The 23,158-nt window shown below is 42.4% G+C and overlaps 1 protein-coding gene across 1 annotated transcript in view; it reads left to right on the top strand.

Moving 5' to 3' along the window:
* Nucleotides 1–23,158, top strand: part of LOC131076384 (uncharacterized) — a 74,502-nt gene that overhangs the window by 37,917 nt on the left and 13,427 nt on the right. The gene's annotated exons all lie outside the window — the stretch shown is intronic.

Raw genomic sequence — 23,158 nt, 5'->3', positions numbered from 1 at the left:
ATTTGAAATTCTTCCTCAATCAAAGGGATTTTAATGATAGATAGCAAAAATGGTCCAATGGGTAAGTTGCAAGGCTATGATTTTGACATTGAGTATGTTAAGAGAAAGAGTAATGTGGTGGCCGATGCACTATCTAGGAAACCTTATTTCTGCTCTATGACTAATATATCTGCTGATTGGAAGGTTTCTATAATTGCTGAATATGCTAAGAACACACATGCTATTGACATTTTTGGACAAGCAGTTACAAGATGACAATCACAAAGTGGTTGATAAGCTCATCCTATACAAGGATAGGATATGTCTTGTTCCAGAATCGAAGGTGAAGGAGAGAATTTTGAGGGCATGTCATGATACATTACTTTTTGGTCATTTAGGGTACTACAAGACATATAAGCAAGGGAGAATTTTTCATGGAAGGGGCTTAAAGGTGATATGTTGAGGCATGTTTGGACATGTTTGGTTTGTTAACAAAATAAAACAGAGCATGTATTTACAATTGGCTTATTGCAGCCCCTACCCATTGCAAATCAGAAATGGGAGAGTATCTCCATGGATTTCATCATAGGACTTCCAAAGGTGCAAGGTAAGGATTGTATCTATGTGGTTGTTGATCGACTCACTACATATGCTCATTTTCATGTTGTATCTTCAGCTTGTTTTGGCAAGAGCTCTTTATATTAATAGGCGTAGAATTGACCCCAAGCACTAGCTTTCATATTCAAACCGATGGGCAAACAAAAATTGTGAACAAATGGATAGAAAGTTACTTGAGGAAAAATGTTATAGGACAGCAAACAACATGGGACAAGTGGCTACATATTTGGGAATATTGCTACAATTACCGATAGATATGATTCCTTTTGAGACACTTTGTGAATATAATGCTACTTTATCCATGGATTTGATTCTTTCAAATAGTAGGGTACCAGAAGCTAGAGAATTGGTTCAACAAAGCTTGGATATTGTGAAAGCACTTATGGGTAACTTACAACAGTCCCAAAACCAAAAAGAGTTGTCTGCTGATCACCATCGAACTGAAAGAGTTTTTGAGGTGGGAGACATTGTATTCTTGAGGTTACAGCCCTTTAGACAATCTTTCCTCAAGGGAAGTGGAGTTGAGAAGTTGAGGCCATGACTTTATGGACTTTATAAGATAATGATGAGGATTGGTGAGGTTGCATACAAGCTGGAATTTCCAGTAAACAGTAGAATTTATAATTTTTTCAATGTATCATGGTTGAAGACCCTTGGACAGAAAGTTACACAATCACTTGATTTGCCACTGCTTGATGATCAAGTAAAATTGATTTTGAAACTAGAAGCTATCATTGATGTGACATAAAAGGAACTGAGAAACAAAGTCATTCTAGAGTATTTGGTGAAATGGAAGAATCTTCCACTTGAAAATGCGACATGGGAAGGAGTGGAGATTCTTGAGCACCAAAGTCTGAAGTTGCTCGAGGACAAACAATTTGGAAAAGGGAGGACTGTTATGCTCCCTCTAAATTAAGTTGGCCTCCAGTAGTTTTTTTAATTAGGATGTTTTTAAACACATCAGCTATACATATTTAAATAAATATTTCCTAAATAAATAAATAAATAAAATAAAATATTTGAAAATTTTAGTTGGGTGCCTAGTATTGGGCCAACCCCTATTTTGAATAAATGAAAAAACGTAAAAATAAAGTAATTTCCTTGTTGGTCAGCATAGTTTGGGCTGTAGTGCTAATTTCCTAACAAGTATAAATAAGTCTTCTGCTGCCTGGGTATAAATCATGGAAAATTTGATTTGACATTTAGGAGAATTCTTGAATATGTAAGTTGAGATGCGGTTTCCTGCAAGGTTAGGAAACCAAACCCTAGTGTTCTCTGATAAAATTTTCCTATACACGTGCAATTTCTAATCCTATTTCTAGTTTTGATCTAAAACAGTGTTAATCTAGGATAAGTTTGACCTATAGGTGGCTGCCAAAGTTGTTGTTTGACCACAAGAAGTTGCTGGTCAGATTTACATAGGGCTGTTGGAGTAAATTTATTCCAGATCACTTACATCCTTTGCTGGAGGCTGAATAGACACATTCACAGCAGTGAGCCCTCTTGTTTAAGGCATATTTACAACGTAGCAGACTACAGTGTGCAGCAAATAACCCTTTAGGGAAGGCATCAACAATAGCGAGCACCAACAATAGCGAGTCTTCTACATTGCAGATCACTTTGTTTGGAGAACTTCCCCTAGCTATTCACTGCCCCCCTACACTCCGACTTTAGGAGCTCATCATTTGGAAGGGTGCACAGGTTTTTAGGAGGTTTTTGCTGGTCATTTGTGACTTCACAGGCCCCATTTTGCGGTTGCTATCAACCTGTCCTCTGCAGCATTGTACGCTCATATTCAAGAAGTTTTGAGTGAGCCCAGTCTTTATAATTACAAAGTCTGTGTTCAGTTTTGTTTAAACAACACTATTTCCCGTTGTCTATTTGATGTAATATCTGCTTGATGAGATACACATCACCACATCAGAATATCATGCGTTTTGGAACTGTCGAGAAAATAAAATAAACCGAGTGCTTATTGTTTGCTGTGTTAATATTGTTGTTGTGACAATTTCCTTGAAATCATAGTTTTGAAAGTGGTTAAACAGATCAACAAACCCTAGAGATCATTTCAAATTTCAAATGCCTTAACCAATGGGTCTCTTTTGCAAGAAGAAAGAAGGGGATCTTCTTCTTGGACAGAGGGCTTCTCCAAGAAAGGATGTTGGGAGGCCATTATTGAATATGTAGCTGCCTTCAATGATGTTTTCCTTGCCAAAGGAGGAGATTTTAATTACTCACTCATTGGGTTAGCTTCTTCTTGTTCTTTAACGAATGCCATTTTCTTTTGGCAACCCCTTCTTATCTTTCCCTCCTTATATTCTAATTCAATACCCCCTTATAGCACATAAGTGAGCTTTCACTTGACTACATGAGCTCTTAAATTGTACTGCACATTAATTACAATTCCAAATAAAAACTCCAGCTTTTGGAAGTTCTCTGAGCATCATAACATATTTTCATAGAGGAGATGTTGATCATATTTAAATTGTTTATTTGTCTCAACGCCCACTAAACTTGAAGTAGTGGCCATTCCAAATAAATTGCAGTTTGCTACCCTATAATATATATAGACTAATAAAAGTTCAAAACAAACACCAAAAAACATTATAACAAATCTTGAAACCTTTTGCTTTTGCAAAAGAAATTTGATTTTTTTTTAAATTTGAAAAAATTCGTTAAAAAACTAAAATGATTAGTTAGAATGCCTATCTTAGATGAATATATATCCTTTGTCCAAGCTATATTCACCCCCTTGGCACTTTGTGATCGTTCTTCTTCAAAAACTACCAGCTACCTTTCAAAATGCAAATATGGCTTAGCAAGAATGAGTTTGTGTGAATAGAGTTGTGTTTGTCAAACAATGAGCAAGAGGTGTGTTTTAGTTTATAGGTTGCTTCTAGTTTTTTTTCAAATAAATTTTTGGAGTTTAAAAAATCACTTTTTAAATCATTTTTGTGTGTGGGGGATTAGGAGAACCCAGCAACATAGAATTCTGCTAGTCCAAACAGTAACTATGGCACCAATTCTGCCATTGCTGATGCTCAGGATTCCACAGATATCTTGGTGAAAAATCCTTTTTTTGGTCAATCTTTGCCCAACAGCCCTTGGCAAGAGACTAAGCCAACTTCTTGAATAGTGAAATGAATTGGTCTTGCTTTAAAATCACAAACATCCTGGGACCCCTCAAATGGCTATTGCAGAAATCCAGACAGCGTCTGCCAAATGAACTTGCTTTTTTAAGCAGGGCAGATCTCAAGTGTGAAATTCTTTTTCTTAATTTGGAAATTTTTTTGTTGGCAAATATTTAAGAAGAGATGTAGAATGCATATATCTGTCAATACCCCTGTAGATGCTGGGGTACAATACATTTAAATTCAGTGTGGAGTAGAAAAGAATATGAATAAAAGTTGAGGAAGACAATATTGTTCATCTTGCAACAGTTATTGAAAATGTGGTCCCATGCTGACTATAATTTTTGGGTGGGTTTCTTCCCCTGAACATCGCAATAGATTTCTGCCCCTTGACTCCATGTTGGTGATCCTGTTGAATAAATCCCCCAAGGTTTAGTTACCACATGTATCATTATGTGACTTCTAAGAGAATTAATCCTGCTTGTGGGGAAGAAGGGGAATGAAATTTCAAAAACAAGTCATGTTTCTACGCAATAAACCATGTCATATATAGGCCCAAGTAGTAAGGTCAAGGTATTTGGTGTGGTAAATTGTAAAGAGGAGGAAAAAATAAAGGAAGAAACAAAATGAAAAAATATGAAAGCAGTTTTTATGCTATAGATGACTCCAAGATAATGAATGAGTGACAAAAGTGATGGAAAATAGCATTTTGACAAGTTATGATGACTTTAAAGTTTAAGGTATGCTAACTTCCAAACTTTTCGGATGATAGATCAGCATGAATGGTTGTCTAGGCAATATCATGATTCCTCCTTTATAGTATGATCACTATGATCAATGATGGTCTTGATGGAGTATTATAAGTTTGGAAGGGTGTCAAAATGAATCAGTAGGCTTAGATAGGGCTCTATCTCTATAATATCTAGAGATGGTGACTGTCTAATTGGATCCACCTTGTAAGCTGGTACAAGTTCTAGATCTAGGGCGAAAGAGTGAAAATTTAAGACCTGAATAATGAACCCTAAAGCAATTCATATTTTAGCTATGTAAAATTTGATCTTGAATTGGGTTTGGAAATTAGTACTGCATTAGAAGACATTTTCATGTTAAGGAAGGGGAGTGGGGCGTAAGGGAATAACATTCGACAGTCATTGCCGAACATAGGATGTTAAGGAGTTAAAATGGGGAATTTTATGTGCATCATTGTGCTCACTAAGTGATAAATGTACCTTTTCTTGTATTTGTTTATTTTTGCAAACATTGTTGACATCAATTGAATTTTTCATAAACACAAGGAAAAGCTATGGACACTGGAAAATTTGAGTTATAGGAACCCAAAAATTCTGTTCAACAATATTGCTCATTATTTTTGAAATCCTTTGGTTTGATGAGCAGAGACTTGGGCATTTTAGATTAAGGAGAATAGACAGCTTGAAATATTAAGCAGACAAGTGTCATCTTCTCGTTGTCAGCTATTCTTGAGTCAAGGTTATTACTAGTGAGTTATTTTCACTTTAAGGAGGGGGATGAAGATGTTAGTGAATAACACTCAACATAATCACTGTCCAACATAACATGTTATGGAATTAAGGTAGGTGTGATAGTTAAGGCAGTTTGTTGATTTTTAAAAGGATTAAGTCTATATAGAATCTAGATAATTGTGCTCTCTGTAATAAATGTACTTTTTCATATTTCTTTACTTTTCCCAAATAGCTTTGTTGCCAATCCAAATTTGAGCTACAATAACTGTTAAACTTCTGACTGTTCAAGGATATTTGCCATGGCTTCTGAAATCCTCTGGGTTGATGGGTGTGGACTTGCCATTTTATCTTCAAGCAGAATTGATAAGTTGAAATATTGAGGAACCAAGTGGCATTGTCTAATCATTGCTTATAGTTATCATGCCATTGTTCTAGGTTTAAGATACGATGCTTCAATTTGTGGGTTTAGTTATTTTTCAACTATTGTGATCCAACACTTGAAACTTGAATGAGGCCAGAATGAGACATTGGCTTGGGCCAATTTTTGAAGTCATACATGAAAATTGGAGCTTTAAGGTAACCATTGGCTTTGGTCGTGGCTTTTCAAATCTTTAGGGTTCTGACTACCATAATATGAATTTAATTACTCTGGTTTGCTTTGAAAGTCAGAACCTTGAGGAGTCAACAGAGATATTCTCTTTTTCATTAGTTGCTGAAATATTTGGATGACAAGTATTGCCTTGGTCATTTTAGCTCTCTTGGATACTTGGAACACCAGCAAACCAAGTTTTTTCTTCTACTTACTAGACATTTGGCAACATTGAGAATTCAAGTTATATCTAATTATTGACATTCTAATCTCTTCTAGCTACGTAGCTTTTAGATCTTTGGAGATTACAATAAAGATTCTAGATGCTGCATTAGGGATGAGACTAGAAGCAAGAATGCCACAGTAGCTAATCAGTTTTGGCAACGAGAAGAAGCTTGCAGTCAAAGTCAAATAAAGATATAGTTATTTATTTATCAGATTTTATATTTTTAGCTTAAGTTTCAAAATAAGTTGGTGGAAAATGATAAAATTTTCAAAGAAAAACAAAGTGATCTTCAAAATATTGTTGCACAAGAAAGTTTGGGATGTGGCAGCTGTCTAACAACAGTGGTCATATATTTATTTGCCAATAATATTAGACCCTGCTGATATACATGAAAGAAGTTATAGTAAATCCTTGCTTGGTGCATGGAGACTTCAAGAAGATTATTTGAAGGTCTCTAAATTGTTTTTTCCCGCTTCATTCATTATCAAAACCACAATCTTTAGGTAAATTTGAGCTTTATAAGAAAACAAGTTTGATAAAAAAATTTCATAGTTGCAACACTCAAGAGTATCATTTGGAGTAGATTTTTCAGCTCCTAGTTATATCAGAGTGGTGTAGAGATAACATGGTGGTGAGTTCATTTTTCTCATAAGGCAGTCCTCAAGAAAGTTAGAAGTTGCAAGAACCAAACACATAACCAAGTTGGGCATGTATAAGGAGTCTTCAAGGGCCTTGCAAGGGATTGTGGATTAGCAAGCAAAGCAGTTTAAGAGTGAGAAAAGCAAAATATATGCAACAGATAGAGGAATGGAGAAGTCTTCACAAGAATTACATGAACAACTCGACAAAATTTTTATAGTTGAAGGAAACTACTACATTGTAGAACACATATTTACTACTGAAAGGGGGGTTTGAATCAGTAGTAATGACAACTTGAATTCTTATTCAATTAATTCTTTTGAAGTTGAAGGAAACTACTACATTGTAGAACACATATTTACTACTGAAAGGGGGGTTTGAATCAGTAGTAAATGACATAACATGAATTCTTATTCAATTAATTCTTTTGAAGAACTTATATGAAATTTTTAATCTTAATCCTGAAATGAAAGCACCAAAATAAAATCTGAAGAAAACATCACACAATGAGACCGATTCACAAAGGTATACATGGAAACCCAGTTTGGGAGTTTGGGAAAACCATGGTGAAAATGCTGCTAGGATCTACTGTCCTAATCCAGCCTCACAGTTAATCCTCTTACAATCTTTTGAGCACCAACTCAACCAAAATTCTTAAGAGAGCACCAACCCTCCAAATACACAACTCAATGACTTGAGCACCAACTCAAGATTCTTGGAGCACCAACTCCAGAATGAAATCAGTTACAGAGTATGTTCATTTATATATCAATTATACAAGACAATTTCAACAATCTGAGATAGAAATGAAATGTGCTAAAATATAGGAAGTCTTGATGCCAAATGTCTCTGTATAACTGCAAAATGACACACTTAAACAAATGCTGAAAAGCTTAATATGTTTCTGTATACCTGAAAACAGATAAAGACCTGCAAACAACTTCCCAGTACTGCTGTTCATCACATGCAATGATCTGAAACTTAAACTCAGAAAACCATTACTGTTATAACGTCAGTGATCAACATAAACCCTCTGTAAAATAATCTGAAGATATCAATCATAAAACAAATCTGCAAGAACCTGTTACAGTCCTATGTTAAGTGAATATCTGAAACAAGACAACCAATGATACCTAGCCACCTGTGCCACTTGTCTCTATCAACAGTCTTTTTGTAATACAGATTTCTTCAACTCAATTCGCTGATGAAGCATATAAAACAATCTTCAAAATTGACTTGTAATGGTTGTTGATTTTGTGGTAGTGCTCGTTAACCATAGGCAAACATCAGATCTGTTGCCTTCCCAACCATAGACGATAAGCTCTTATCATCACCCTTGAGCACACTACACGACCTTCATGTTATTGAATTCATATCTATTGATGCAATCATGACCTTGCATATATATGAATCAATACCTCCTAATAGACCTCAAGCCGACCATATACTTTTGGCACCAAGGATAGGGTCAGACCTATTTATTACAAGTTACATATGAGTCTCCCTTAGTTGCAAGTTACATTTAACTTAATCACAAGTTACACATAAGTGGTTTGCTCAAATAGGAACTACCCCAAATTAGACTCATACAACCGAGATATCCAAATGCCAAGGCCGACAAGTCACTTGGCATTTTGTGCACTAGGTCGGCCCTAGAAGGGATCCGACCTAGCTACACAACAACACTCCCTCTTAGCTAGGGAGGATTTCTTCTGAATAACCAAGTCACATAGTGACTACCACCATGGCTACTCCCATGAATAATACGTTCACCATAGCTACTCCCAGAGGGTGAACAAGCACATCATGAAATTTCTTCCATGATACCCACCATACCTACTCGCAGAGGGTGGAAGAGGGCTTTCACCTCAACCTTCTCCTAGAGAAAGATGCATTACCACCATGCGTACTCGTAGAGGGTGGCTCCACCATGCCTACTCGCAGAGGGTGGAATGAGGGCTCTAACCTCAGACTTCTCCTAGAGAAGAATGCATCTCCACCATGCCTATTCGCAGAGGGTGCCCGGTGGATCCACCATACCTACTCGCAGAGGGTGGAACGGGGGCTTTAACCTCAGACTTCTCCCAGAAAAGAATGCATCTCCACCATGCCTACTCGCAGAGGTGGAACGAGGGCTTTAACCTCAGACTTCTCCTAGAGAAGAATGCATCAACAAGGGATTGCACCTCGAACTTCTCCCTCACAGAGAAGAACTCATTAACAAGGGATTGCACTTCGATCTTCTCCCTCACAGAGAAGAACTCATTAACAAGGGGTTTCACCTCAAATTTCTTCATCACAGAGAAAAATACATGATTCACTATTCAAACATAAAGAGTACTCATCTTTTATAATTTTGTATTATTTTATATTAATAAAGTTATCATCTAAATGGGCCATCATAAGGCCCCATGTAATACTTAATTAAAAAATTATGTTTAAACACTTTTGGAGGGAATTGTAAGAGGGAAAATGAATTTTTTTCTTAGACTGCAGGAATCGGGTAGCCCACCTATAATGGCCCTTGCCAATTCTGCCCTGAAAATGTTGATTAGAGGCTTAAGGAATATTATCAAACACTTAGCATACAATGTCTGAAAACCACTGTTATGAATTTTGTGAGTGTCTTCTTTGAGTTCGTAGGCTACAAATGAGGTTATTGAATGCTTCTAACAATGCAAGATTGTTGTAGAAATGATATACTAGCTGTTTCAGACCTTTGACACATGTAAATGACTGAAATTAACTAGTACAGCTAGTTGACATAAAGACAAACACTTGCCATACATTCCAATGTACACCTACAACCACTAGGCATTTAAGCAAACAATTGACATACAAGCCATATGCTGATAATAAACCAAATACAAATAACCATAAAGCTTTAATTGAAATGCAACTCAAGATACATGGCAATGCAATAAACAATAAGCTGAAAAAAATTCTTTATTGGAATGTAGCAAACAGTAATGGTAATAACAAATATGGAACCTGTTAACTACAAAAACAACCATAAACTTTGTTGTTTCTTTTGATAGACTTTATCTTGGCCTTCCAAATGCTGTGTTTATTCTTCTCTTATACCAGTGCTGCCAAAGATGATTTCCTTTGATTTTATTGTGCCTTCTAAATAAAAATTGCACCATACAAGTACGCCCAACAATGAGGGTATACGGCAAGCTTTTTGCAGCAACTGTATAGCTTAAAGAAGCAAGCTAATGACTGAAGAAAGTCACCAACACAATAATCTCGATCTGCCAGTTGAAAACCCCTTTGGATCTTGTAATGTCCCCTTCTCCTTAGCTCGTGTAGTTGTTTCGTGGTTGGCCTATATTTGACCCTTGTAGGCCAAGGAGTTGTTTAGGGGGTAGTTATAGCGGTGATTGGTGACTTCACATCTCTTACTTATTTGTTATTTTGATGTTATAAGGAGATAACACATATCAGGGGACGTGTTAATTTTATTTAATTATTAAATTAAAGGTACATTAAAATAACATGTTTAATTAAATAATATAAAGTGTACCTAACCTTATCTTCTAGAAGGTGATGGAAACGTATTATGTAATGGATAAATAGAAGAGAGGAAGGACATGTTGGGCATCAGTTGTTTGTTATCTTCTTGTCTTGAGTTGTGGAGCCAAGGGTTGTCCGTAGATCTGATCTGGGAACGATACCTCCCTTCGATCCGCATAACTGAGGAGGTGAAAGATCCTTTGAAGGGTTGCTTGGTGAGTGAGGAATATCCAGTTCTTCACATTGGGCTTATGGAGTCTTCATATCAGATTTGAAGAGTTATGCTTTAGACCTTCATAATGTCACAATCTTGCTCATTGATCATAGTAGAAGTATGCCTTCATATGTTTGGATCAGCGATATTATCTAAAGAGGAGGGCGATGCTATTTTGGAGTCTTGAAGGTGAAATCGAAATTGTATTGCAGATATATCAGATTGGCGCAGACTTCATGTTACCCTCGATTTTGTTCATTGATCATTGTAATTGTCTTGGTTAGTGGTAACTGAGGGGTGGCAGTTGCGGTGCGGTGGTTGGCGCTCGCACCCCCTCGGTATCTTTATATACTTCCGAATGTAACTTGTGACATACGATTATGAATGGAATAACATCTCTTATATTTGACTTGATTTCTATGGCATTATTATTCTGCATTACGTGCTTTATCTGTGTACTTTAAGTTATTCACCCGAGAGGGCAAACATTTGGCGCCGTTGCCTAGACATACTCGGGAATGGAAGACACGGATGGCGCACGGACACGATGGGCCTACCCGTTGGTGAGATAAACCCAGAGGCCAACGACACGCAAACAAAGCTCTACAACGCAGAAGACACTGCGAGGAGGGAATTTTCAATTCTGCTCCAAGTAGCCATCAAGACCTACATCCGACGAGAGGCCACGGAGGCGGAAATCCCACCAAGTGCCGTGTGGACAGCGCTATAGGTTAGCCCGACAGTAAATTGGTTGATGAACCACCTTCCCCGGTTGCTTGCACAGGTATCGCTGGCACAACAAGCTCGCCTAGAGGAGATTGCCCAGGAAGAGCGACGCCAACAAATCCTTCAACAGTACAAAGAAAGCAGCCGTCAGGAAGCGGAGCGGGATGGCACGAGGCCAGGAAGGAATTGAACCCTGAATCCCATAGGGACAAAGGAACATTTTATATTTAAATAAAGGTGTCATAATATTGACACGAGTTGTATTGACGAAATGAATTAATAAAGGCGTGTTCTGGTTTATGTGTTGTGAATTATGGAAATGTATGGGAATTAATGCCCAACCTATTAAATAAAGATAGAAATAAGAAAGCAGAAATGAATGAGTGGGAGGCTGCACAGAGGGCCTTGATTCTGGAACAGCAAGTAGAACGTAGATGGAGGTTGAGGCAACTTGCTGAGGGATGACCTGCAGAAGGGTGCCTGAAGGGAACCAAGGAGGTGTCACGGAGGGTGCAGAAGCCGAGGGAAATTTCTACGCATCGCCAGAACACCGTAGGGTGAGGAGCCATGAAAAGTTTCTGGAGGAGACAAGGTTACGGAGGAATCTAGTTGAAGAGACTCGGGATCAGTTTAGAAACTTATCCCTTACGCCACGAAGTGAGGATCACCAGAGGGAGCTAGGAGTGGGTGCGGGGGAGAACGAAGGGGAGGACAACCGTACGATTGTAGGTGCCCCACACAATAGGCAAAGCATCGTACCTCCAGTCACCCACGCAGGACACACCACTGGCACCGGAGGGAGCGACGCACAGACTCAGCCACAACCACCTCCAGGAAGACGACCCCCATCGATGGCGGGCAAACAGAAGTTGCCTAAATTCAATGGAGATGGCAACGATGACCCCGTATGACACTGTCGTACATGTGAGACAATATGGTCAGCCAACGGGGTAGTTGACAAAGCAGATTGGGTGGTGCAGTTCCTTGCCACCCTGAGAGGAGTAGCCATTGATTGGTACTCTGATGTGGATAAAACAAAGGTGGGAACATGGGACGACCTACAGAAAGCTTTTGAGACAGAGTTTTGACTCCTTAGAGATGATAATGAGATCATGGCGGAGATATTAAGCACAAAGCAAGGAAAGCACGAGACAATGCAAAGATACAACCAACGGTTAAAGGAGTTACTGGGGAAGATGGAGAACCAACCGGCTGACGGACTAAAGAAGAGATGGTTCGTGGAAGGGTTGCGGTCATCCCTGCGGAGAGAGATGAAAATTGTACTGCCCACTTCATACGATGACGCATACAACTACGCGATGGACTTAGAAAGTGAAGACAAAACATCGTGGAAGAAAAAGGACAAGTCCTCTGCAAAAGAGGAGTCCTCGGGAGAAAGCAGCAGTGAGGAATCATCAAGTAAGAAGGTGCAAGCTCTTCAAAAGGATATGCACCGTATGTTGAAGGAATTTAAGAACATGAAAGGAAGCACGAGCAAAAACGAAGACGTGTGGTGCATTGATTGTAAGGAAGAAGGTCACACAAAAGGCACTTGCCCGAAGAAGGCATTCTGCGAAATTTGGCAGATGTTGGGACATGCTGTCAAAGAATGCCCCTACAACATGAAAACAAAAGGGAACCAGGTATTCTTCGTGCAAGAGCAACTCTCACTGTCAGCGGGCTCCACCCAGCCACAAGCCGATACCGCTGCATCATCTAGTGGTTACAGAAGTAACCGAAGAGGAGGGAGAGGCAACAATAACAACAACAACAATTGGAGCAGAATGCAGTATGACGTTAAGGGCCGGCCAATAATTCAATGTGGGGCCTACAACCAATGGGGGCACTTCGCTCAGGAGTGCCAGAATACTGAAACCCCCCAGAGCTTGTGTAGATGGTGTGGCCCCGGTGATCATGATGACACAAAATGCCCTAAAAAAGGGGTGAATCTCCTCAATATTGAGAAGACGGGTGAAGTGTTGGTGATCACTCGCGCGCAGGCAAAGAAGGCAACGTATCCCGACCCCCGCACAGAGGAGAGACTGCGGGAGGCAAAGGTCGACGTTGAATGGGAAATGGCGGTAGAAGGACGGAAGAACACGGAGACGATGAGTCCCTTAACCCACCTGAAAGTGGAAAAGAATATTATTGGGCAAGTCTTGCAGATGGAGGTACTGATAAAGGTAAAAGACCTTCTAGACTCCATGCCACATTTGAGGATTGCCATCCTCAGCAATTTGCTAAGCACCGCACACGTACCTTCGAGTGCACCACAGGTGGAGGTTCCCGTTAGCCCTTCGACTGACCCGATGTTACTAACCTTGAACAGTGGTAGACACCCAGTTGTGGTAGAAATGGGCATCCTTGGAACCGTTCTAAAGGACACCATTGTGGACGGAGGTTCTGGGGTGAATGTACTACCAGAAGAGACATGGAAGAGGCTGGGGAAACCCACCCTGTGGCCATCCACATTTAATCTGGTAGGAGCCGACCAAAACGACATCAAGCCACTCGACATATTGATGGCCCAGCAGGTGACAATTGGTACGCAACCCTTTCTATTAGATTTTGTAGTTATTCCCTTGAAAAAGAAAGGCTACGACGCCATCTTGGGGAGAGTGTAGTTGATCACCACGAGGGTGAACCACAACTGGAAGAAAAATACACTTTCCATGGAGAAGGGAGGGCGGAAATATACCATTGACCTCCTGACCCAAGATGTCGGCGAAGAGGTCGCCTCTTTTGACTCGGACTCAGAGGACTCTTATAAAGGGGAAGGGGGTCTCGACAAAAGTAAGGGCAAGAACGCGATGGAGCCGAACAGTGAAGGGGTGCTCGAATTGGAGGGATGTTTTGAAGATGAGGTGTGCTCACTCAACGGGCTCTTCCATTGGCAAATGGAGGACTACGAAGTTTTTCACTGCAACATGTTGCAGATAGAGGAGCCCGCCAAGCCGGAGGTCTTGCCTCCAGAATATAAAGAATATAAGGAGGGGGAAGCTCGAGTGGACGAGGCACTCGCACATTGGTTTGAGAAAGACAAACCAATTCAATTTGAAGAGTCCAAGCTAAAGGCAACAAACCTGGGAAAGGAGGAGGACCCACGGAATATATTAGTCGGGGATGACTGGGATCCCGTGCTGAAGACAACGACCTTCAAAATATTCTTGGAGTTTAAAGACGTCTTCGCATGGACGTACAAAGACTTGAAGGGGGTACCTCCTGAATTGTGCGTGCACCGCATCCTGTTGGTACCCGGAGCCCGCCATGTACGCAAGAGATCGTATAGGATGAACCGCAACTATGCAGCGTGGGTGAATGATGAGATAGAAAAAATGCTGGAGGCCGACATCATTTTTAAAGTACAGACCAGAGAAACGGGACTCGCTCGGACTCGCCCAAACTCGGCGAGTCCAAGTACGAGTCATGCTCGGTGAGTCCTAGGGACTCGGACTTGGACTCATTCGAGTCTGGGGAGTAAACTCGCCAGACTCGGCGAGTCCTGAGCCCTAGACTCGGCTATTGGCTGGGTTAATAAAATGACAAAAAAAAAACATTTTAAAAAGTTTTTTTGGAAGGGTCAGGAGCAAAATTTGACATTTTGGTCTCTCTGTCAGGATTATTTTATGGAATATAACATTTAAGTATGGAAATGTCACTTATACTTTAAGTTATATTCCATATATACTGTCAGGATGTTTGAGAGTGGTTTCGGGCCTCCAGGAGTTATATTGCAAAATCTAGTTTTTGGAGGATTCTTCAGTTTTCCAGACTTAGTCAAATTTCAGGATCAGTCAAATTTCAGGATCAGGACATTCCAGACTTAGCCAAATTTCAGGGCATTTGAAGATCAGATTGACATTCCAGACTTTATCACTCACCAAATTGACCTAGCTCGGACCTTTAAGAATGATACTCACTCACCAAGCAAGACCCAATTAGCAACAAGAGCAAAACCAGGCCCTAAGGAAGACTCTCAAAGAAACCCTAATTCAGACTTGTAATAAGTTTTTTTTGCCTTGCGGGGCGCTGCCCCTCGACCTCGCCCTGTATCGCGATAGGGAGCGCGCAAGGGGCGATGCCCCTTGACCCCACCTTGGGGGCGCTACCCCCAAACCCCCGTCGAAAAATATGGGGGGAAACTGTGTCGATAGAAGTAGAGAAAATTTAACCTCCGAGTTTGACACTGATTGGATCGACCAGGTAGATATAGAGGTTGAGACTGTAGCCATGGCAGAGGAGTGGAGAGCACGAGCACAGACAGGAGATTCAGAGGCAGATAGTGACGCGGATGTTCCTGATGTTGGTGAGCATGGCATGGTGTCACGGGGAGCGGCTATGGCAGTCGAATCATCCAAGACCTACCTTAGACGCCTCCGCAGGGGGTCGGGGCCGGAGGGTGCAGGCTCCTCTGAGCCATAGACTTGTAGTTGTATTTACCTTTGGTATTTGTATGAAACATTTGATGATGATAATATGATGACATGGATTTTTTATTCCATGAGTTTTGTAATATTGTATACATTTGATAATATTTATATATCTATGTTTGTTATTTTCTTCAGCTACAATTTGCGTTTATGCTTATGTGATTGATGTATACTTGTTTATGTAATCAACTGAGCCGAGTTTGATGATGTTATTGTGTCTTTAAGGTGTATTCAATAAAGGGTGTCTGAAACAAGTTTTAAATATTTAAAAATCTCTAAATTTCTTGAGTTTTTCACTATCCCGAGTCCAGCCGTGTCTGGAGCCGAGTCTGATGCCGAGTCTCGAGTCCGAGTCCGAGTCGGCCTTGCCGAGTTCGAGCCGAGTCCGAGTCCCGTTTCTTTGGTATAGACAAGCGAATGGGTGTCGCCCATAGTCATTTCACTAAAGGAGGCTAACCAAATAAGGATTTGTGTGGACTTTTGATGTCTCAACGTAGTTACGATTAAAGACCCCTTCCCAATCCCGTTTACAGACAGCATACTGGAGGAGGTAGCCGGCCATGAGATGTACTCGTTTTTGGATGGATTCTCCGGATATAACCAGATCTCAATCGCCGAGGAAGATAAATTGAAGACCACCTTCGTGGTCAAAGATGGTGTCTATGCATACAACCGGATGCCATTTGGCCTATGCAATGCACCTGCAACATTCTAGCGAATTATACTACACATATTTGACAAGATGTCGGTAGGGAATTTTAAAGCCTTCCTCGACGACTGGTCCATCTATAGCGGGCAAGATACGCATTTGGTAGCCCTTAGAGAGTGCCTGGAGAGAAGCTGAAGGGCAAGGTTGGCCCTTGATCCCAAAAAATGTCGATTTATGGTACCTCAAGGCAAATTGCTTGGGCACATTGTATGCAAAGCAGGTCTAAAGACAGACCCAGACAAAATACTGGTGATTGTGGAGATGGAGCCTCCTACGGATGTCCCGGGGTAAAGTCCTTCCTGGGCCATATCGGCTATTACAGGAGGTTCATAAAAAACTTTGCACAAATATCCCACCCCTTGGACAAGCTTACTCGCAAGGGTGAGCCGTACACCTGAGGGACCTCGGAGAGTGAAGCATTTGAGGAATTGAAGACGAGGCTGGTAGCTGCTCCCATCCTCGCTTACCCCAATTGGGACAGGGAGTTCCATGTCCATGTGGACGCTTCAAACTTTGCGATCGGTGCCACACTGGCCCAAGTGGGAGATCACAGGTTGGATCATCTCGTCTATTTTGCCAGTAGACTGTTATCCAAAGCAGAGAAAAATTATAGCATAACTGAACGGGAGGCACTGGGGATGATCTATGTGGTACAAAAATTCAGACACTATTTGTTGGCGACACCGTTCACATTTTACGTGGACCATCAAGCCCTCATGTACTTGGTCAACAAATCGATAATTCAGGGAAGGATTAGTCGATGGCTACGCTTGCTGCAAGAGTTTACGTTCACCATTATCGTGCAGCCTAGGACAAGCCATGTGATAGCGGACCAATTATCACGCATAAAGTCAGGAGAACCAGCGGAGGGGGTGAACAATGATTTCCCAGATGCCCACCTATTCCAAATTGCTGCATTACCACCATGGTACACGGCCATTGGGGAGTATTTTTCTACTTCAGTCTTCCCCCCAAGCATGCTACCAGGAGAATGGAGGAAACTGGTTTTACAAAGTCGAACATTCCAACTCATCAATGGATTGTCATATAAGATGGGACCGGATCAAATGCTCAGGAGATGTGTGATGGAGGAGGAGGTGCGAGGAGTTCTCCGAGAGGCGCACAAAGGGCCGGTGGGGGGCCACATGGGACCGGACACTATTGCATGAAAGGTGCTACTCACGGGCTTGTGGTGGCCCACGCTATATAATGATGCCCGAGAATGGGTTGTTGGTTGCGACACGTGCCAAAGGGTTGGGAAACCATTGAAGTGGGACTTTATGTCGCTCAACCCCTCGCACGTGTAGGAATTATTTGAACGGTGGGGGTTGGACTTTGTCGGACCACTCAAAGTCAGCCGTTCTAGGTGGTGGTGCAGATACATCGTGGTAGCCACAAAATATTTGACTAAGTGGGTAGAAGCACGGGCCCTACCCGATAACTGGCGGTGAGTACAGCCAGATTTATTTATGAGCAAATAATTATTCGTTATGGTATCCCCATGTAGCTAACGAGTGACCGAGGTGGCCATTTTGTCAACCATGTTATTAAGTTGCTCACGACAGAATTTAAGATCTTCCATACTCTCTCAAGTCCTTACGACCCTCGAGCCAACGGGCAGGCGGAGGCCACGAACAAGATCTTGGTAGGAGTCATTTATAAGTCATGTGGGGTCGAAGGGGAAGATTGGGAAGAGAAGTTACCCTCCGCGTTGTGGGCTTACCGCACGACGTACAAAGTGACCATGGGACAAACGCCCTTCCAACTTATGTACGGGCAGGAGGCTGTGGTGCCAGCGGAATTCATGGTGCCAAGCCTTCGCATTGCAGTAGAGAACAGACTCGGGGATATGAAGAGCCTGAGGGAGAGACTGTATGCCTTAAGCAAGTTGGACGAAAAAAGAATGATCGCACAATGGGCCACAGAGGCAGCCCAACAAAGGCGTAAGGTCTGGCATGACAAGCATCTTCAGCGAATGAGGTTTACTCCAGGGCAGTTAGTGCTGAAATTCAATGGGAGTAACGAAATCAAACTAGGAAAGTTTAAAGTGCGATGGCTAGGGCCCTTCAAGGTATGCGAGGTCAACGCCAACGGGGTGATTAAGTTGTGGACACTCGACGGGAAGGAGATACCTGACGCCGTCAATGGGTCGAAATTAAAACAGTACCACGAAAGATGGGCGACTGACCCCGAACCCTCCAGAAGCAATACCAATTTAAAAAAAAAAAAAACCGTACGGTTGCACGACAGTGACCATACGGTCAAAAGTTAAAAATTAATTAAAAAAAAACAAAGTAATTACAGTGGCTGCGGTGGACCACTGACGGGAGAACCACCGAACGGTGGGACACCACTGTGCGGTGGACACCATTGTGCGGTGAAGACCGCCGTGGTATAAAGCCCCGCACAAGACCGCACAAGCCCGCATAAACAACACGCAGCCCTTGCACAAGCCCACACCGGCATAAAAAAAAAAATTACATGCAGCCCCCGCACAAGTCTGCACCAGCATAAGCAACACGCAGCCCGCACCAGCATAAAGCAACACGTAGCTCGACCCAGCCCACACACGCAGCCCGGCCCAGCATAGCAAGGAATCGCACAAGGGAGCAAAATAGTAACGGGACGACAACAACACAACATTACCGTACGGCTACAGCAATCCAGGGAAGGAGAAAGAGGCACGTGTTAATTAATTTAACTCTATTCTTTTTTCCAAAAAAGAGGGCACAAACGACAAAGGAAGCATTATTTAATGGATGCTAGTGGGAAAAATTGGCAAAAGTAGTTACGGCAGTTACCTAGTGCAGTGCCGTCAACCTCAGGGAACAAGGGTGTGGTCTGGATTCTGCCTTCGGGTGTAAAGGTAAGAGGCGACATGGTTGACAGCAGCCAAAAGAAAGGGAAGAAGGTACGCTCCAAAGTGCAGTAGACTCCCGCAAAGAGTGACGTGACCATGGACACAATTACTTTTGAGGGTTTGACTGGCACAGATTGCAGGAGATGGTGGAATGAGACCCCGAATGATGACCCTCTGAAGACGCAACTGCGACTTGCATAGGTACAGTGAGCCATCCAGATGCCAATTTTTTGCATCAGGGATTTCGAGGTGGTGTTGTGCGCCATGATTGGTACTTACGACTCGCACAGGCGGCAATCAGTGTTTGATTATGACCACCAGCAGCTTACAGTATCGTTTGCTTCAACCGAATTTACCAGAGTTTTTAGTATTCCAGGGATGCACGGAAAGAAAGTGGGTAAGGCACATAAAATAGCCCCTGACTTCAAAGATAAACTTTTGAAACTGATGTGTCGCGACGACCTCACACAAGCAGAACTTGCTAGCCTTCAGCACGCAAGCAAGAGTCGCGGTCTGAAGAAGTCATTTTTACGAGAAGGAATATGGCGGTGTCTGGTGGATGTCGTGAAGAGCCGGTTGATGGGAGCAAGTCGAGCTTCGGATATTGCCATGGCACAGATGGTGCTCGTGAATGGCATCCATAACGGTATAGTATATGACTGGGCATCTGTATTAGTGGACAGAATGGAGGAATTCATGACTCTCCAGCACAGGACTTTCTACATGCCCTACTATGCTATCGGGTTCTTTTTGGATGCAGTACGCCTTCGGGGCTCACCAAACCAGGACCAGTACTTGGCACCACAAGGTTGGGTACACCCTGGACAGCCCCCCATATTTTATTGGATGCACTTGGATACCATGGCGCTAAGCGGAGATATCCACTTTGGCACGAAAAGGAAGAGGAAGGTAGTGATTTCAGCGTCGGCAACAGAGTCTGAGTCTGGCAATAGTGACCCTAGTGAGGAGGTGGAGGACTCCAGTGATTTTGCCACGGAGACTAGTTTCAGAATGGTAGGTTAGGGTGGGCAACATGGAGAGATTGACATGGGGGCAACATTAGCGGCGGCTGTGTAGCAGATGACTTCCACAGGTACCATGTTGCCTCCTCCAGGTGCGGTAGTGATGGCAGTGCCAGTTCTTGGTTTTGGGCAAGGTCGGACACCCGTGATTATGGCCCCCCACCTGCAGTCGCGACACTAGTAGAGCCTCTGGTGGTGGAAGAGAGTCATCCCACGACAGTAGTAGAGGTTGGAGGGACAGCAGTTGGGGAAATGGCGGTACCACTGGAACTTTCTGGAGGGAGTGATTGCCCTTCTCAGTAGGACATGAATGCATGGTTGAGCCGATTCAAGTTGGCACCAATGGCCCCCGTTGGAACAGTAGTCCTTTCTCCAAGGCGGGAGCAGAGTCCTCACGAGATTGTGGACCTAGTCAGAGATGGTTTGCTAGAGCCTACGAGGAGTGTATCGAGGGATCACTCACCCATCCGCGAGTTGATGTTGAGCCCTACGCAGGAGGAGTTCACCCTGAGTTTCCCTCAGACTTCCCACGAGGTTGTGGAGGAGCAAGATATAGTAGCATCTTCGAGAGGGGATGGCGACAGGGAATTAGAGCAGTTTTTGGCGGATATGGCTGTGGAAGCCAGATGGGTAGTAGCCTCAGTACGGTATCAGGGTGAGGCCCGGGCAGACGAGGAGTTGGCGTGGCTACTTGAGTTCACGAGGGATAGGTGCAGGACCCACTTTACTCAGTGCTTCGAGTTTGGTGGATGGCCTACCACAAAGACTTTGCAGATGTTGGAGAATTGGGGCCTCCGGGAGCAGGTTGGCAAAACTAGCAGAGGGGCATTGTTGAGGCAAATAGAGTAGTCGTTTCGAGAAACTTACTATGAGTTGCGAAGGACGCAATATATTGCTGACAGTATAGAGACCCAACGCAGGGAGGCCGTGTTGGCCCGAGATGAGTTGGTTACTAGGCTCTAGCAGACAGAGGAACTCCACTGAGAGCAGTTGGCCCGGGTGGCGGCCACATGGGATGCAGAACGAGCTGCCTTGGAAATAGTGTTAACCGGAGAGAGGATGGCTAGGGGTACCTTGGAGGCACGGTTGGAGGAAGTGCAGGAAGACAGGACTATGTTGGAGAACCGACTGAGTAGCGCTTTGGAGCAGGTGGATCAGAAAGATAAGGAAGTTTTGGAGGCCGCATTGATGGTGAAAACAGCGATGGAACGCCAGATGGTGGTGGAGCGGGACCTCAAGTTGCGGATTGACCAGGTCTACAAGTTACGCGCTCACCTGAGCGTCGCCCCCTCTCCACCAGGGATGCTTCCTCCACCTCCTTCTCAGTTCTGAGTTTTATGTTGTAATCCTTCCATGTTGTTTTGTCATCCGGAGACGACCTTGGTTTTTTTGGGGGGGATGATGTTAGCGGCAATATTGTAAACAAATAAAACTAGTTAATTAAGTTGTAAGTTGTAATTGTCTTGGTTAGTGGTAACCAAGGGGTGGTGGTTGCGGTGCGGCAGTTGGCGCTCGCACCCCTTCGGTATCTTTATATACTTCTGAATGTAACTTGTGACACACGATTATGAATGGAATAACATCTCTTATATTTGACTTGATATCTATGGCATTATTATTCTGCATTACGTGCTTTATCTATGTACTTTAAGTTATTCACCCGAGAAGGCAAACAAACGATACCTCCCTTCGATCCGCATAACTGAGGAGGTGAAAGATCCTTTGAAGGGTTGCTTGGTGAGTGAGGAATATTCAGTTCTTCACATTGGGCTTATGGAGTCTTCATATCAGATTTGAAGAGTTATGCTTCAGACCTTCATAATGTCACGATCTTGCTCATTGATCATGGTAGAAGTATGCCTTCATGTGTTTGGATCAGCGATATTATCTAAAGAGGAGGGCGATGCTATTTTGGAGTCTTGAAGGTGAAATCGAAATTGTATTGCAGATATATCAGATTGGCGCAGACTTCATGTTACCCTTGATTTTGTTCATTGATCATTGTTGATGCATCGTTTTTCACCTTGGTGAACAGCGACTTCATCTAGGAAGCAAGGCAATTCATTTTGGGAGGTGATTGAAAGAGTTCGACCAAGATTTGCCATCCATCTCAAGTTTGAAACAATTTGTATCAGTCTGGTGATAATCCATGATTTTGCATACAACTCATTATTGGAGTTTCAGACTTCCTCTTGGTGAATGGCGCTACACCCTAGGGGCTAAAGCGATCAGTTGGTGACATTAATTGAAGGCCATCAGCAGACATATCATTATTTATCAGACTGTCACTATTGCATCTGGGACGGCACAAGGCATGATTCACTATTGCATATTGAAGGGTCCATGAGCTTGGATGTTGCTTGCATTCTTCATCGCTTACCTTGGGAGCATTCAGAACAGGTTTCTAGACATCTCTCCCATTTATATTTTCAGTATTGCATGGTGTTTGTCCTCAGACAGAGTCTGAGAATTAGGGTACATTTCAGTCAATGTATTAGAGCTTGTAATAAGTCTTGAAATAAGTAAATAAATAAGGGTTCCAACCCCATAGGGCTGCATTTTATATTAGTGGATTCTGAGGTTGTATGCCAACCATTTGACAGAATGACAGCAATAATATATGTCTGATTACAAGTTCATTTGCTTCTTTATTACTTGTGATTGTTGTCCAAACATTTCTATGATATTATCTTTCTATGGTGAATGACCTTACATGAAGAATCAGTATTAGATGTCCCTGATATCCACCTAAAACTAAGACAGCAGACTAAACTATGGCAGCCAAGTGTTCGATGCAAAGAAACGAAACTCGGACTCGGCAAGGCCAAATCGGACTCGGACTCGGGACTCGGCGTCAGACTCGGCTCCAGACTCGGCTGGTCTCGGGAAAGTGAAAAACTCAAAAAATTTAGAGATTTTTTAAGATTTAAAACTTGTTTCATGCACCCTTTATTGAATAAGACACAATAACATCATCAAACTTGGCTCATTTCATTACATAATACATACACAAGTATA

This window comes from Cryptomeria japonica, chromosome 7 (genome assembly GCF_030272615.1).
Source record: "Cryptomeria japonica chromosome 7, Sugi_1.0, whole genome shotgun sequence".
Lineage (NCBI taxonomy): Eukaryota > Viridiplantae > Streptophyta > Pinopsida > Cupressales > Cupressaceae > Cryptomeria > Cryptomeria japonica.
Note: the sequence above shows the minus strand (reverse complement) of the source record. Positions and strands in the feature narration are given on the sequence as shown.